This window comes from Mauremys reevesii, linkage group 11 (assembly GCF_016161935.1).
Source record: "Mauremys reevesii isolate NIE-2019 linkage group 11, ASM1616193v1, whole genome shotgun sequence".
NCBI classification, from domain to species: Eukaryota; Metazoa; Chordata; order Testudines; family Geoemydidae; genus Mauremys; species Mauremys reevesii.
Genome location: NC_052633.1, coordinates 32,204,036 through 32,221,927, shown reverse-complemented (window position 1 = coordinate 32,221,927; position 17,892 = coordinate 32,204,036). Strand labels below are relative to the sequence as shown.

The window sequence follows — 17,892 nt, the reverse complement described above, 5'->3', positions numbered from 1 at the left end:
CCACCACTGCCTCACCAGTGACCATGGACTCTGACGATGGGACAGTGTCGACGGACAGTTCCTCGGCGATGTTCACGGACGGGGAAGATGAGGAAGGGTTTGTGGAGGACAAGGCAGGCGACAGCGCTTACAACGCTGGTTTCCCCGACAGCCAGGATCTCTTCATCACCGTCATGGAGATCCCCTACCAACCCTCCCCGGCCGTTAACCCGGACCCTGAATCAGGGGAAGGAGCAGTCGGTAAGTGCTTTAAACATGTAAACTTTTATTCTTAATATAACAGGAATCTGAAGTATGTGAAAAGGAGGTCTCTCTATATATGGGGATAGAACAGAAATCCTCCTGGGAGATCTCCACGAAGCTCTCCTGGAGGTAATCGAAAAGCCTCCACAGGAGGTTCCTGGGGAGAGCTGCCTTATTGGGTGCTCAGTGGTAGCACACTTTTCCGCGCCAGGCTTTCATGAGGTACTCAGGGAGCATTGTCTCCCTGAGCACGGCTGCATAGGGCCCTGGTTTGTGCCGGCTTTCACGCAGCATGCGCTCTCTATCTCCTTCAGTGACCGTCCTCAGGGTGATCTCGCTCGGAGACTCCTGCATCTAATTAGGGGAATTACTGTAATGTTACGCCTGGTCCAAAGTATTTTTAAAAAATATCCGGACAGACGGCGTAGCAGAGACTCAGCACGCTGCTGCGTGACAAGCATAACGGAAAGCCAAAGAATCAAATGGATGCTCATGGAGGGAGGGGGGGACTGAGGACGCAAGGTCTCCCACAGTTCCTGCAGTCTCCGAAAAGCATTTGCATTCTTGGCTGAGCTCCCAATATCTGTACGGTCAAACACATTGTCCGCGGCGGTTCAGGGTATAGCTCGTCAATGTACAACCACCCCCCACCCCCAGAAGGAAAAGGAAAAATAAACATCTCTTGACTCTTTTAAATGTCACCCTATGTGTACTGAATGCTGCTGGTAGACGCAATGCTGCGGCACTGTACTGTAGCATCCTCCCCCCCTCCACCCTTATGGGTGGCTGACGGTGCAATATGACTGATATCCGTCGTCATCATCATCAGCCTTGCTGTAGATGGTGTAGTGCAATACGACTGGTACCCGTCCTCGTCATCAGCCCATAAGCAGACGGCCTGCTAACCGTCTTCATCATAGCAACAGGGGGCTGAGCTCCATCAGCCCCCGCCCTTCATGTGTAAAGAAAAGATTCTGTACTGCCTGGACTGTCATAGCAGCAGGATGCTGTTCTCCTCTCCCCCACACTGCTTAATGTCCTGTCTGGACAATCATAGCAGCTGGAGGCTGCCTTCCCCTTATTTCATTTCAGTAACAAGTCACTGTTTCTTATTCCTGCATTCTTTATTACTTCAGCACACAAATCAGGGGACACTGCAATGGTAGCCCTGGAAGGCTGGGGGAGGAGGGAAGCAACAGGTGGGGTTGTTGCAGGAGCACCCCCTGTGAATGCCATGCAGCTCATCATTCCTGAATAATCTGACATGGAGCGGCTGTGCTCTCTGGTTCTCTGAAACACTGGATCTCTACTACACTAGCCCCATATTCTATGCAGGAATTATTCTATTTTTAGATACCATAAAGGAGGGATTGACTCGGGGAGTCATTCCCAGTTTTGTCTTTTGCGCCCCCGGCTGATCTCGGCCAGGGGCACCTATGACAGCAGCAGAAGGTATAATGCAATACGGCTGGTAACCATCATCACCTTGCCAATTTACGATGGCATGGTAGATGGTACAATATGGCTGATAACCATCTCTGCTGTCATGCAAAAGCAAATGAATGCTGCTGTGTAGCGCTGCTGAATCGCCTCTGTCCGCGGCATCTAGTACACATATGGTGACAGTGACAAAAGGCAAAACAGGCTCCATGGTTGCCACGCTATGGCGTATGCCAGGGCAATCCAGGGAAAACGGCCTTGAAATGATTGTCTGGCGTTGCTTTCCCGGAGGAAGGAATGACTGACTACATTTACCCAGAACCACCCGCGACAATGAAATTTGCACCATCAGGCACTGGGATCTCAACCCAGAAGTGCAAGGGTCGGGGGACACTGCGATGGGGTGGAACAGGGGCAGAGTTTATGCTTTCAGGATTGCCTGCTGCAGGAGTGCGGACGAGATAGGTGCTGTGCATGGTGTTGTTCACAGACACAGACTAGACTGTGTTCATTGTTCGGAAAAATGTATCTTTGCAAGGAATTCACTCCCTTTCTCCCATCACACAGCTTCGACTGTCTCCAGACCTGCCACAGCATCCCCCTCACAGAGGCTGGCAAAGATTAGGCGGAGAAAGAGAAAGACACTGGACGAGATGATCGCTGAAGTTATGGGGTGCTCCCGAGCCAAGGCGGACCAGCAGAGCCAGTGGAGGGAGACCCTCTCTCTGTACCAGCGCTCACACAGCGAACGGGAGGAGAGGTGGCGTGAGGAAGACAAGCAGGCGACTCAAACGCTGCTTGGACTAATGAGGGAGCAAACGGACACGCTCCGGCGCCTTGTGGATGTTCTGCAGGACCGCAGCCAGGAGGACAGAGCCCCCCCGCAGTGTATCTGCAACCGCCCTCCCCCGCCACAAAGTCCCATACTTCCCGTCACCCAAAGTAACCAGAAGGAGTGGCGCCAGGGGCCGTGAAAACTGTCACTGCACCTCAGCAGAGTGCTCAAGTACCCAAAAGCTCTCATACCCTAATTTTTGAGAATTCCTTCCCTTCCTGACTCACCCAGGCCCCAATCCCAGTTTCATCCCCTGACTGTCTGGTTAATTATTAAAAATACTTTGCTGTTAATTACTGTTTCCGTCATGCTTTTTTACACAACACTGCGTTTGAAGGGGTGGGTGGGGAAGGGGGTAGGGTATTGCATAGGACAGTCACCTTTAGCAGGGTACAGAGACGGGGGCAGGATCAGCAGCAGGTCACACACACAGTGCAGTCAGTAGGCACCCTGGTCGGTATGGGAGGTGGTTTGCAGGTTCTGTGTGGGTGGGGGGGTACTGACTTTGTAGCGGGGGGAGGGGGGTTACAGATCTCATGCAACGGTCCCTGTCCTGGACCACAGAGCCACGCAGCAGAGGAATCTGTATCCGTCCTCCCCCGCCACAAGGCCACATAGCCCCCGCACACAGAGTCCCAAAAAGGAGGGATGGCAGGCTCTGTTGAAACAACCAGTCCGGCACTGCGGACCGCTCTGGGAGCAGGAGCCTGTCATTCCTCGAGTTCAGAGGCGGTCTTTACATCACCGCACACCCTACCCAGCACAGTCTGCATCCCAGTTTCAACCCTTTAACGCAAAGTCATCAATAAAGAAACCTTTGTAAAGTCACAGTGGAACATGTGTTTTATTTTTAAACGTGTGTTGGAAGTGGGGGAAGCGGGGTGGACGGGGTATGTAACTGCAGATGCTAGTCAACAGTAACTTGGTAAAGAAACAGGGGCAGGTTCAGCTTCTCTGTAAAGAAACTGAACAGTCACAGGTCACGCTGCTCGCTGCTCGCTGGTACTTGAAGAGTTCCTTGTCGCTGTGCAAGGCGCCTGCACAGAGCTTCAATAGCCAGGGCATTAGCGGGTAGGCTGGGTCCCCGAGGATCACTATAGGCATCTGCACATCCCCAAGAGTTATTTTGTGGTCCGGGAAGAAACTACCTTCCTGCAGGCGTCTAAACAGACCAGAGTTCCTGAAAACACGCGCGTCATGAACCTTGTCTGGCCACCCGACGTTGATGTTGGTAAAACGTCCCCCATGGTCCACCAGTGCTCGCAGCACTATTGAAAAGTAGCCCGATTTCTCAGCAGCTGACTGTGGAAGAGGTGGACGATAAGGTGCGAGGAGTTGACAACGGCCATAACTGCAGCGGGCTCCGTGCTCGCAGTGCTGTGGCACCTGCGCTGTCACTGAGCAGAAAAGTGCACGAACAGATTGCCCGCAGGCGCTTTCGGGCGTGATTGACGGTTCAATGATGACAGTTACCCAAAACCACCCTCGACACATTTTTCCCCCAGCATGCATTGGGGGGAAATCCCAGAATTCCAATGGGCAACGGGAGTGCGGGAACTGTGGGATAGCTTCCCACAGTGCACCGCTTTCAAAGTCGACGCTTGCCCCGTTACTGTGGACTCACACAGTCGAATTAGTGTATTTAGTGTGGATACACAAATTCGACTTCATAAGGTCGATTCCACAAATTCGACTTAAGTTGACTCGAAATAGTCTTGTAGTGTAGACATACCCTTATTCAAATCTCTTTAAAACCCACTTCTGTCACATTGCCAACAAGAAGTGATCTTGGAATAATTGTGGGTGACAACAGCTGGTATTCTCTCTTGGTTTTCAGGTGCATTTATTGGGTCCCTTTAAGCCTTGATCTTGCAAATGACTGCATGCAGGCAGACTCCGTCACCATCTGTAGGATCAGGTCCTTAGTCTGTAAGCCCTTGAGGGCAGGGACTGGCTCTATTTTTGTACAGTACACAGCACTGGATACACTGTCCGCATTAAATAAGTTATCGGAAATCGTTAGTGTGCATTTGTTCTGCTAAATTTGAGTAAGTATCCTTAATTTCAGTGGACCTAGGTCTCAGTTACACTAAGGCCCCTTTATAGGACTCTGGTAGCATGTGTTTTTACCCACTTTATGACACCCCTTCACACTACTGAATGGGGTAAAGGGGCCTTAGTGTAAGTGAGCATCAGGTCCTGCAGCTTCCAAACCCAAGTGATATTCACATAGTGTATTCAGACAGCCTTCCATTATTACAAAAATTGCTTTTAAATATCAAGATTCATGCATCAGAGAGGTAGCCGTGTTAGTCTGGATCTGTAAAAGCAGCAAAGAGTCTCGTGGAACCTTATAGACTAACAGACGTTTTGGAGCATGAGCTTTCGTGGGTGAATACCCACTTCATCGGATGCATGTATCCGACGAAGTGGGTATTCACCCATGAAAGCTCATGCTCCAAGATTCATGCAAGAACTCAATGGTGGTAATTATCTCTTAACGCTTACCCTTCCAGATCTCTTTCTCCAAACTTGCAATCTCTAAAAGAGTGCATGCACAGTGGTAAGTTGCCAACATTTTAACAAGGGGCTCCTTCAAATGTTTTCCACCTTATTTGGTGACACATCTGTGTAAAACAAACCTTCTACCTTCCAAAACCATCTATTAATACAATTCACATTCTGAACTTCTCCTCAACCCCACAAAAATAATTCAGCTAGCAGTTCTATAGTCCTCCCCAAATTCAACAGTCTTTCCAGTCCTCTCCTTTGTGACACTGTGTTTTCTGCTCCGCAGCGCATCCCTATCTGGCAGTTGTTCTTTACAATAGCAGCACTGGTGACAGGTAGGCACCATGCAACCTCTGATGACAGCGGGGTTGCCAGGTGGCTCATCCTGCTATGTGGTGTTTAGTTGGGTAGCAGGCTCCTCTGGTGTGGGTTTGGGGATCCCTTAGGAATGGCTCCCCTTTTATTCCTGATGTGCACAAGTCTCCCTATCTGCTTTTGTGGAGGAGCAAGTATCCCTTGGCACGTAGGAAATGGAAGGCTAGGATGAGATGGTTTCACCTGGCTGGTGTGGGGGTTCTAGGGCAGGTAATGGGTTTCTAGGCTCCCTCCCATTTCTTCAGATTCCAAGCAGGATGGAGAGGGACAGGCAGTCACTACCTGGGGAAAGAGGCAAGCTGCAATCTTGGTAGAACTCCCACTCAATGCAATAACGCTCAGCCCCATATCTTCCATATGCTGGAGCAGCTGCTGGATGAGGGGGGACTACATGGTGCACTCCTAAAAGTGCAGCTGGGACAGAAAAAAAGTTCCCCTTGTAGTAGCTGCCATGTCTGCATCAATGGTGGGAGTGCCTACAATGTAGCAACTGCCTGAGTAAGCAGCAACCAGCTCAGTTCCAGCCTCAGAGAGGAACAATAATTTTAACAAGCAGGGCAGGCCTTAGCATTTTGGGGTGAGCTGTGTGTTCCAATGGCTTGCATCTCCTCCCTCAACATAACTAATTGCTGTCCACCATGATCAGACCATGCACAGAGCTATCTTGAGAATTAAGGTGAAGGTGCGAGACAACTGTTTGGCATATACCTCAAACTTAACTAACATAAAAATATGGTTGTGAGTGAAGGGGGAGGGGAAATCTTCAGGATTCTACAGCCTCCTGCTGCAGAAATGGAGCCTAGCTGCTTCTTATCTTCAGTCCTCCCAAAAGGATTATATTTTCAGGCTACCTTCACAAGGAAAAGGCCTAGGATCTTCCTTGAAATGAAGGCTGATATTTCTCCTTCCTGGAGACCCCAGAGGTTCTCTCATGAAAGGGTTCCAGCTGACCATGCTTGTGTTCATCACCGATGAGTTCCTTAGGCCAAATTCCTAAACTCTGCCCAGAGTCAGTACTTCCCGGGTCTAATCAATCATTTTAGTGCATCCAGCACACAAAAAACAGGCCATAACGCTCACCTTTTTTAGACGGTTTGAACATTTGCAAGCAATGAAAAATAAAAAAGGACCTGACCAGAGAAAGTTAAACATACCAAACATGTTTCAGTTTATAAACAATAAATGAGTCATTGTTTCCTTCATGCTCTCTACTTGCATTTCTTGCTTGTTTTTCCTCTCTTGGAAATCTTTGTTCATTCATATTTTCAGAATCACATTTCAGAAAATCAATGTCTGCATTGTTTTAACCACACACTGCAATGGGATTACTTAAATGAGCAGATTTCATAGCTTCTGGAAGAGAGCATGCTGTACCAGCACCCCTCTATGATGCAGGCTAATTAAGCTTGTTCTCTTCTCCTGCAGCTTTTAATGTGGGTATAATATAATTGGCTTTATTACTCATACTTTTATTTTTCATATGAATTTAGTGCTCATATAAGTTGTTAGATTGACAGTCTCGGAGAATGGAGACTTTTGCTTATCCAGCAAACAGGTACACAGTAATAGTGCAAACTTCTCTACATGGTCCATCAACATGCCTTATCCCTAGTGCAGGTCAACATTTTTCTGACAGTTTTCCCATCAATAAACAGACTTCTTTAAAAAAAATAAAGTTTTCATGAAAAATTAAGAACTTTATTCACAAAAATTTTAATTAAAACTTTATTGACATTTTTATCAAAATCACTGTGGAAATTCTTCATTTACCAAAAACCCATTTTTCAGTAAGAAAACGAGTTTCAAAATGTTGATGATGATTTTAAAACCAATTTTAATACACACTTATTTTGATCCAACTTCTTACAATCAGAGTGATAAATGTCCAGTGACAAACGGGTTCATTTCAAACCCTAAAAAAGTGAACTGTGGAATAGTTAGAGTTCCTAGTCCTCCACATTTACCAGAGAAGACCAGTATACATCTTATGCCAGAGAGCTTAATAAATGGAAGCATTTCCCAATCAGGGAGTTCTTGTCATACTGCTTAATGCATGGCTCTGTGTGCTTATGTCCTCACACTACATGGTGTCAGAAATGAGTGAATCCCTTCTTCTAAAGAAAGAATAAGGGAGAGAGACCTCCAGACTGCCAGAGTGGTGAGTGGGAAAATGGAAAAATCAGGGAGACGACCTATGAAAATGGCAGCAGGAAGGAGGCAGAGCCCTGTCTCAATTCAGCAATGGAGCCCATAATGCAAGAGACTCTTAAAGAAGTTTGATTTTGACAACTCAGACAGCTGGCCTTGGTGGATCCAGAGATTTCAACAATTCTGTATGGCTTCTGGCTTAATACAAAAGGGACCAGACACCAGGTAAATGCCATGATATATGCCATGAGCGATGCTGATGATGACATCTGTGCTGTACCTCTCACTGAGGAGGGAAAATAATACACCAAAGTGAAAGAAGCTTTTGATGCCCATTTCATAGGCAGACAGAATATTATACTCCTCTACCCCAATATAACACTGTCCTCGGGAGCCAAAAAAATCTTACCGTGTTGTAGGTGAAACCGCGTTATATCGAACTTTTTTTGATCCGCCGGAGTGCACACCCCACCCCCACCAGAGCACTGCTTTACTGCATTATATCCGAATGCATGTTATATTGGGTCGTGTTATATCGGGGTAGAGGTGTATATGAAAGGATCAAATTTAACAGAAGGTGTCAGGAAGAAGGGGGAAAAACAGCCAAGGCCTTTATTACTGCAGTTCATAGTCTTGCTGTACGTTGAAAATATCAAACATTAAAAGACAAGATAGTTGTTGGCATAAGACACACCAATATTAGTACAGCTTCAGATAGATCCAGATCTCACACTAGCAAAAGCTATAGCAAAAGAAAGAAAGAGAGAAAGAGAAAGAAACAGCAATGTGGCTTACATGACAGCAACACAGGGGAGATTGCATCAGACAACACTGACACAATAAACAGAAAAGAATTGTGAGAAGAGCAATCTTAAATTTATATACATAAGAATAGTGAATCAGAGCGTGGGATACCAAAGAACTTTAATATGAGGGAAGAAGGGAAAGGTGCAGAAGATATGACAAGACACCACAGCTGGCAACAATGTAAAAAGTGGCAGAAATTATCAGATGCCACAAAATGAGACATTTTGCAGTAACATGAAGATCACCAAGAATAGTGGAAACAATATAAGAGGGAATGTTATGAGACGACAATGAGTCCATAGTTTTAGAGACTATTTCCTTAATAGAACAGACAATACCTTGGTACGCATGCATGAATCTCAACAGTTGAAACCTTAAATTTAAAACTGACATTCGGGCAGCAGTCACTGCAATTCCAAACAAATATCATTGCAGATCTCCTTCCCAAGATCTGTGAAGATCACATATAATTGTACATGGCGCTAGCAATACAACATTTGATGTTTGTGGCCAGTTTCTTGGGAAACTGGAGAAATGATGGAAAGTTCTTCAAAAAATGTGAAATACAAGGGCTAACACCACCCCTACTAAGGCTGGCAACAATAAAAGGATTACACCTAATAGAGAAACTGAAATTCGAAAGTGGCAAAAAGCCAGCTAAACAAAATACGCCTTCACAGGGCTATGAATGCTGTTGAGAGAATAAAAATTAGAAACCGGTGCCATTAATGACTCACCTTACCTGAATCCCAAGACATTTCTTGTGTAAGACGACACCTGGACATGAAAGCTCATTTTGGGAAATTCCTACCAAAATTTAGCTCATCTAAAAAACCTGTGAGGGTCACAACATGTGCATCTGAGGGAGACAACCACCACACTTAATACAATAAAAACTACTGACAGTTCCACCTGTTTTGACACAATAGCTAGTAAACTATCCAACAACAGTAGCAGCTGGCACATCTTCATACGGTTTAGGAGCAGGGCTCACAAAAGCAGCCAGAAAGAGACCTGTTGCATTCATATCCAGAAGCCTCATAGAAACCAAGCCACAGTACACTCAACTGGAAAAGCAGCAAAGAATCCTGTGGCACCTTATAGACTAACAGATGTTTTGCAGCATGAGCTTTCGTGGGTGAATACCCACTTCTTCGGTATTCACCCACGAAAGCTCATGCTGCAAAACATCTGTTAGTCTATAAGGTGCCACAGGATTCTTTGCTGCTTCTACAGAACCAGACTAACACGGCTACCCCTCTGATACTCAACTGGAAAAGGAAGCATTAGCAGTCCTTCGGGCACATGCTATCTGTTCAGCTTAGATTTTAACACAGAAAAACCACAAGCCCTTAGTGCCATCACTGGGTTTAAAACCATTGACTGACCTTAAACCTAGGATTCAAAGATTTCAACTACAGCTGATGCGATTTACTTTCGAGACTGAACACCTTCTAGGGAAAATATCTGCTGCTATGAGTGCTATCTATAGCTCTGATTAAGCAGCCACCAACAAAAGAGCAGCAACTTTAAAGAAAGATGTCTAAGTTCACATTGACCATGTCTTGGCAGCAAATCTGGCATCTACCAGATGACTTCTGCAAATTAAAGGTAAACAACTAAAGGACGAGACTTGCCAAAAAACTAACTCAACTCTGCTAAAGAAGGTGGGGTCGAATGAGTCAATTTCCAACATACCTGTTACCATGCTGGCAGGGCCAACCAAAATGACCTTCACATAGCTGATGGCCTGCTTCCAAAAGGACAGCACTTTTTTATCCCTAGGGTACTTCAGAAAGAGATCCTTTCTAAAATCCACAAGAGACACCAAGGTATAAACAAGTGCAAGGCATGACCACAACAACTATCTGTATGGTGGCCCAGTTTGACTAGGCAAATTCAGATCTTAGTAGAGAGCTGCAAGGTATGTAACAAAAAATACAATAAAATAAGTCACCAAAACCACTATCTTAGCAAAGCTACTTGACAGACCTTGACAGATGGTAGCCACAGATTTGTTTTCCTGGAAAGGACACGTGTGTTATTGTAGCCAATCACTTCTTCAGATATATTGACTTGCCTATACTCATCAGCACAGGTCATCCAGAAACTAAAGTAAATATTTGCAAGACTTGGAGATGCTGAAGTCCCCATATCTGATAATGGAATTTTGAAAACAGGATACTGAAATAAAAATTCTGTAGTAACAAAACTTCAATGTTCAGCACAGAACAAAAATGCTGTCTGAACTGAGACCAAGGAACAAAGTTTGACTCAAAAGCTCCCAGACATTCAGAGCTGTCTAGAACTTGTCAGAAACTCCCAAATCCTAACCAGTGGAGTCTTCAAAAGGAGTTCTCTGGAGAAATCAGGTTCATCTTCAATATTTCCCAACACTGCAGGTACTCTGTCATAATGCAAGCCACACCCACAGGAAACTCCATGCACAAACTCAATAGACACGAGACTGCTGTCTGGAAGACTGATTGGATCCTTTCAAATGACATTGAATTTTTGCCCCTACATCGGTTACTTTGGCATCAGCTGCAACTTTGATAGATTTATTTTAGTTATTAGTTTTCTTTCCTGCTCCTATCCATAATACACTTGGCACTAGTAATTAGTCCATTACATGTCTCACTTTCACAGGCACCAGATTCATCCCTCCAAAAATGTTTTAAGATAGAAAGTAATATTAAAGAGAGAAGTCTCAGTATCTTCTACAACCCACTGCCATGTACAATGCATTTAAGCTTCTCTTGTTATTCAAATTGTCAAACAGGTAGGACCTGATTAGACTAATTTGAAATTAATGATGTAAATATCCAAGCAGTGGATTTTTCATGATCTTGAGGCTGAAATCTTTAAGCACAGAAATATGTATATTCATTAATGCTATTCTGCCATCATCCTGGCAATACAAACCACAAATTAAATTAACGCACATCCAAGATAACAATATCCAGTCCAGTCAAACAATGAATAATACTAATGAATATATGTTAAACTGATAATTTTTGCACAAGCTTCGAGATTGTTCCTTGGAAAATGTCAAGCATTTTGTGGCTCTGCTATTACCAGGTGATTGTCAGGAAGAAACAAGTTGTCTTGTTTTAGTTTTATTTTTGCCAAGACAGCATTTAACAAAACTGTTTGTGAAATAAACAAGGACATTACCTATCAGATACAGCACCATGTCTAAACTATTCTATAACAACTAAAGCTGGGTGATCACAAGCACATTTACAGAAGCATTATCTGGGATATGAAAAGGATTCTCTGTTGGCTGTGAACTTATCCCTTCTTACTCATATGCATGAGCATTTGGAGCAGAGTGCTTGGTACAAGTTATGCTTATGCATTATGGCAAGAGAAACAATACTGTCTGATTTGCATGCCTGGTCACAACCAACCAATACAGCTCCCATTTGGAATACTGAGCATCAGACACTTATAGTCAGCTGTTGCATTTAATCCCCTCTCCACAATCACCTTGCACACACTCTAATTCACAAAGCAATTTGCTGAATAAATTCAAAATTGCCAATAATTTTGAGGAAATCACACACTGCTCATGGATATTTAAGGCCAGAGTGCAAGCCCCTTACTCATATAACTAGTCCCATTGAAGTCAGTGGGGGTAATTTTGTGATTAAAGGGTTGACAGTCTGGCCCTTACGAAGACAGGCAGAAATGAAGCAGCTAAAATTATTAGTTATTTGTAGCAAATTGTTCACTCTGCTTTAATGACATCCATCTGTTTGTTACCCTTAACTAATCAGAACATCTTTATAGAGAAGAACATACATGGGCTTGCATTAGGAATGAGCCATTCCCCATTCTTTTAGAGGAAAAGGTATTAATGAGTTGCAATGAAGCTACTAGAAGATGCATATTCTGTGATCACCCAATACAACTTTCAGCCTATTGCTTTCTTTGCTTTTATTTAGAGATACCAAAATAATGTGCACTTGTATAGCACCTTTTAGCTAAGGAGCTTTTGCAAATATCAATTAAATAAGCCTCTAAAGAGTTTGTGAGGCAGGTATTATACCCTTTTACAGATAGAAAAACATGAGGCAGAGAGAAATTAGATGACTTGTCAAGGACCATATAGCCAGCCATTAGCACCAGCATAGCTCAAGGATCAGAATGCTAGTATAGGCCAGCCCCCATTGTAATCACAATGTGATCTAGCACACTATTTAGCATGGTATCTACTCTAAGCCTCACAGTTAGACAACACTTCTAAAGCATGGGTTAGATGATGCAACGGTTAAGACACATTAGTGCTTTCTACATTAGCGCTTCCATCACCACATTGGTGCTAGTGCTACAATGGGAGATTTCCCCAAAACTGCCAATGTAGACAGAGACCATGATAGCAGCTCCTGCTGTGAATATTAGTTTCAACCAAAGACTTGTTTCTAGCTCACCACGAGATGGTGGGAGACTGACCTAAACTGATTAGTTTCAAAATTTACTGCATGTCAGAGGACTCATACGATCTTCTCTCATTCACCTGTGTCACTCCTCCCCCCATATTCCCTTACAAATAAGGTTCCAGTTAGAGATGGTCCAAATTGTAAAGTTTATATCCACATCTGAATTTCCAGGGATATGAGAGTCTGGAGTTTGGGGTTCAGCTGCAAAGTTTGGGGAATTTCATATCCAGAATCTCTGGGTATTCAGATCCAGAGGTTTGGTTCAGGTCCATCTGTAATAGGAACAATATTTCTGTTTAGCAATGATTTCAACCATTTGTTACCATGGGATACAATTGAATGAGCTTGCATTTGATGTCAAATAGATAAAGTAGTGGTGGAAGCACTTGGGGACCATTCTGAGCCAAAGATGCAAAAAATTAACCAGAGGATCCATGAATGGGAACAAGCTGGAGAATTTTCCATGAGTGGAAACAAGGGTTGAACATTTTACTGCTGCATCACATCCAGCATCTGTTAGCCTAGGGGCCAAAAGGCAAGAATGTACCCACATGAATGTGCATTCTTGGCTCATGGCATGAAATAATATGCCAGCTAGCTCAGGGAAATATTTTAAAATAAAATAAAACATATTACTGGGGAAATGAAAATCTCCTGCAGTTAGATCAGATTAAGAACTGGTTAAGAGCAAATCTGATGTATTCATTTTAATGGCATTGTATGTGTGTGGTGTGTTTTGGTATGTTGGGTCTAAAAAAAATAAATCCAAGAGTTTCCATAAAACTGTGCTTTGGCAATTATAACTACCCAATCAGAGTGGCATTAGGTTAACATTGCTGCAGCTGCATGAAAAAAATAAATCTAAAGCTGGGAGACATAATAAGATAACGCATTTTCTAGAAGAAATATAACTAAGCTAGAAGACATTCAAAAGCCTAAATAATGTGCTTTTTGCTTGCTGTCATTTCAGGAAGATGATAGGAAGAGTCAATAGTACATCAGTCACAACATCCAAGACACTAGCAGTCCTCTGGTTTTGTCTACAAATAATGGGCTTGATAGTGCCTGTAATGCACAGTCAGGCATCCCGAGAGCAGCAGAGTCATTCTAGTAGAACACAAGATACTCCCCAGTGCACCCAGCAAGCACTCTGCCTGGACTACAGCCTGCTCTGCTCCTGCACTAGTTCTGCATGGAGAACCATGATCCCAGCCCTCCCTTTTCTCTTTGGTGCTCAGTGCGACCTTGGGGGAGTAGGGAGGGAGCAGGGACTAGAATTCCACCTGCTCCTTACATGGACCACACAAGGTGGGGACAGGAGAAGGAATCATTGGGCCCTTCCCACCTGCATAAGGGGCAGGCTGAACCTGAAGCAATGATTTTTATTGCAGTGTGTTTTTGTAGTGATTCAATAGAAGGATTTAGAGCAGAGGTGACCAACCTGTGGTTCCAGAGCCGCACCCAGCTCTTCAGAGGTTAATCTGCAGCTCCTTGCATAGGCGCTGACTCCAGGGCTGGAGCTACAGGCGCCAACTTTCCAGTGTGCTACAGGGTGCTCACTGCTCAACCCCTGGCTCTGCCCCAGCCCATGGCCCCACTCCACCCTTCCCCCAAGGCCCCTGCCCCACCCCCTGAGCCTCCTGCACACCACAAAACAGCCGATTGTGGCGAGCGGGAGGGGAGGGATGGAGGGTTAGGTGCTGATTGGTGGTGCTGCTGGCGGGTGGGAGACACTGGGGGCATGGGGGGCTGCTGACAGGTTACTGTGGTTCTTTGGCAATGCACATTGGTAAATTCTGGCTCCTTCTCAGGCTCAGGTTGGCCACCCCTGATTTAGAGAATAAGCTGTTTCCAGGCAGATTGTGTACATGATTCCAATTGCATAATTAATTAAGGGAAGGTAGGAGGAGCAGGGAGACACACAGAGCTCTAATTTCGTATCCCCTCCCACAATTCCTTGAAGCATGGTGCTGGAACTTTCTCTGTGCAAGTTTAATAAAGTCCATGTAAATTAACCCATCTGTTAGACTGACACTATTTCATAGATTCCTAGATTCTGAGGCCAGAAGAGACCATTGGGATAATCTAGAGTCTGATGTCCTGTGTAACACGAGCCACAGAATTTCCCCAAAAATAATTCCCAGAGCAATGCTTTCTGAAAAGCATCCCATCTGGATTTAAAGATTGTCAGAGATTGTGAATCCACCACAAACCTTGGTAAATTGCTCCAATAGTTAATTCCTCTCACCATTAAAAACCTACATCATATTTCCAGTGCGAATTGGTCTAGCTTCAACTTCTAGCCATTGGATGTGTTATACCTTTCGCTGCTAGATTGAAGAGGCCATTATTAAATATTTGTTCCTTATGTAGGCATTTACAGACTAATCAAGTCACCCCTTAACCTTCTCTTTGTTAAGCTAAATAGATTAAGCTCCTTGAATCTATCACTTTATCTTGAACTGTTGACACCAAACTGTTCAATTTATCTTGAACTGTTGACACCAGAACTGGATGTAGTATTCCAGCAGCTGTTCTAAGTGCTAAATACAGAGGTACAATAACCACTCTACAATAACCACTGTAGTTGAGATTCCTGTTTATCTGTCCAAACATTGCATTTGACCTTTTGGCCACTGTATCATTTTGGGAGCTCATGATCAGCTGATTATCCACCAGGAACCCCACACTTTTTCAGAGTAACTGCTTCCCAAGATAGATTCCCCCATCCCTTAAGTAGGGCCTACATTCTTTGTTCCCAGATGTATACATTTACATTTAAGCCATATTAAAAGGCATATTGTTTGCCTGAGCCCAGCTTATAAGAGGCCCAGATAGCTCTATCAGTCACCCGTCTTCTTCAGTTTCTACCACTCCCCTGATTTTTGTGGTAGAAAAAAAATCACCTGCAAACTTTATCAGTGATGATTTTGTGTTTGCGGCAAAGAGTTCTGTGGCACCTTCTAGACTAACAAACGTATTGGAGCATGAGCTTTCGTGGGTAAATATCCACTTAATCAGATCCAGACTAACACGGCTACCCCTCTGATTTTGTGTTTGTTTTCTTCCAAGTCAGTAATAAAAATATTAAGTAGTGCAGGGCCAAGAACTGATCCCTACAGGATTTCACTAGGAGCACATACGCTCAATAATGATTATGTGTTTACGGCTATATTTTTTTGACCTAGCAGTTAGCCAGTTTTTAATCCATTTAAGATGTGCCATGTTAATCTTTCTAATTTTTTTAATCAAAATATAATACAGTACCGAGTCAAATACCTTAAAGAAGTCAAAGTATATTACAGCAACACTATTACCTTTATCAACCTAACTTGAGATATAATTTTAAAATATATATATTAAGTTAGTATGACAAGATCTATTTTCCATGAAATTATGTCGATTGGCATTAATTATCCTTTAATTCTTTATTAATCAAGTCCTGGATCAGCCACTCATTTATCTTGCCTGGGACTGACATCAGACCGACAGGCCTATAATTACCCAGATCATCCCACTTACCCTTTTTAAAAATTGGCACAAAATCAGCTTTCTTCCAGTCTTTGAAACTGCCCTGGTGTTCCAAGACTTCTTGGGGTGAGAGGGTTACCATTAACAGCCCAATGAGCTCCTCAGCCAACATGCTTAAAACTCTTGGATGCAAGTTCTAATATTTGAAGAAACCCTGAATATTGTAGAGATTACAGAGATCCAGCACACCATGGCTGGGGTGAATGCAAGACTGGCTAAATTTCCTGTTTACACACACTCTTACGACCTTGTTCTATATCCCTTAGTGGCAGATCTAAACATTCATAGCTAACAACATAATATCTATCTTAGATGAAATTTGCAAGATGTTAAAGACCATCTCAGGAAATTAAGAGTATGTTGATTTTGATTTGGTCTAGAATGTGAGACTTTCTTCTGCAAGTTCACGGAACGAAGAAAGAACTTTAAGCGTTTAAATAGTGGGTAAAATGAAATGATCATTTTATAATTAATGACTACATGACAGGTACTAAAAATATAATTGCTCACTTATCAGCCTCTCTCACAAAGCAGTTGGGACATTTATGAAACTGGGTTCCTCACTGACTTGTGAGAACTCTGTATAAGCAAGTGCCTGTGCCCACACTGCTTGTCTGTAAAGTGTCATTTAACTACAGAATTCTTCACACTTGGAGCAATGCAGTGGAGAAATGGATAATTAAAAAACAGATTCGTTATGTGAATTCACGTATTAGATTCTTTTACCTCCCAGAAAGTGTTGTGAAGAACAAGATTGCATGAACCACTGAAAAACTGTAGATTCACTGAGGCATTCCACATAAATGTATAGCTTAAGGAGAAGTGAAAGAGGTGAGAGCTAGTCTTGGCTAGGGCTGTTTAAGCACAGCAATCTTTAGAAAAAAAATAAGACGGTGGCCATGGAGAAAGGTGTAAGACCAATAGAAATAAAATAAGGATACATTGTGAAAAACAGAAAATTATGAATACAAAACATTCTAGCACAAATCACTTTGCTTATGCTAATAAGGCAGAGATTTAAACACAACAGGAATCATAACAGATATGTCCTTAGAAACTCTAATTTTCTTTCTAAAAATCTTTATTGAAAAAAGCGGGGGACAAATATCACCCCTAGAGATGCTCTGGCTCTCATGGGAAAAAAATGTATTGGTCTGGGTCTTCATGTAGAACTGATAGAGAGAATGACTGTTTGTCAACGGTATTGAAATGGAATAGCCTCGACCAATCACAGCGCAGGCATGCTGTACCACTGCTGACTCAGAATTATACAATGGTTTTCAGTAACTATGGAGCAGGATGTGTCACTATCCTCAGAACTCCGTGCATGCAGCATCCCCACAAACATAGCCACCTAATCCTCTCATTTCAATCCGTTTGGCAGAAAAAAAGAGAACCTTCGCATCTAAGCAGGGCTGGCTCCAGGCACCAGCTTATCAAACAGGTGCTTGGGGCAGCAACTCCGGAGCGGGGCGGCACTTTCAGGTATTCAGCGGAGGGTCCCTCATTCCTGCTCGGAGCGAAGGACCTCCCGCTGAATTGCCACAGATCGCGATC

At 43.7% G+C, this 17,892-nt stretch overlaps 1 protein-coding gene across 1 annotated transcript in view; it reads right to left on the bottom strand.

Annotated features, from left to right (window-relative positions):
- LOC120374529 (calcium/calmodulin-dependent 3',5'-cyclic nucleotide phosphodiesterase 1A-like) overlaps nt 1-17,892 on the bottom strand; it is a 200,810-nt gene that overhangs the window by 106,211 nt on the left and 76,707 nt on the right. The window lies entirely within an intron of this gene.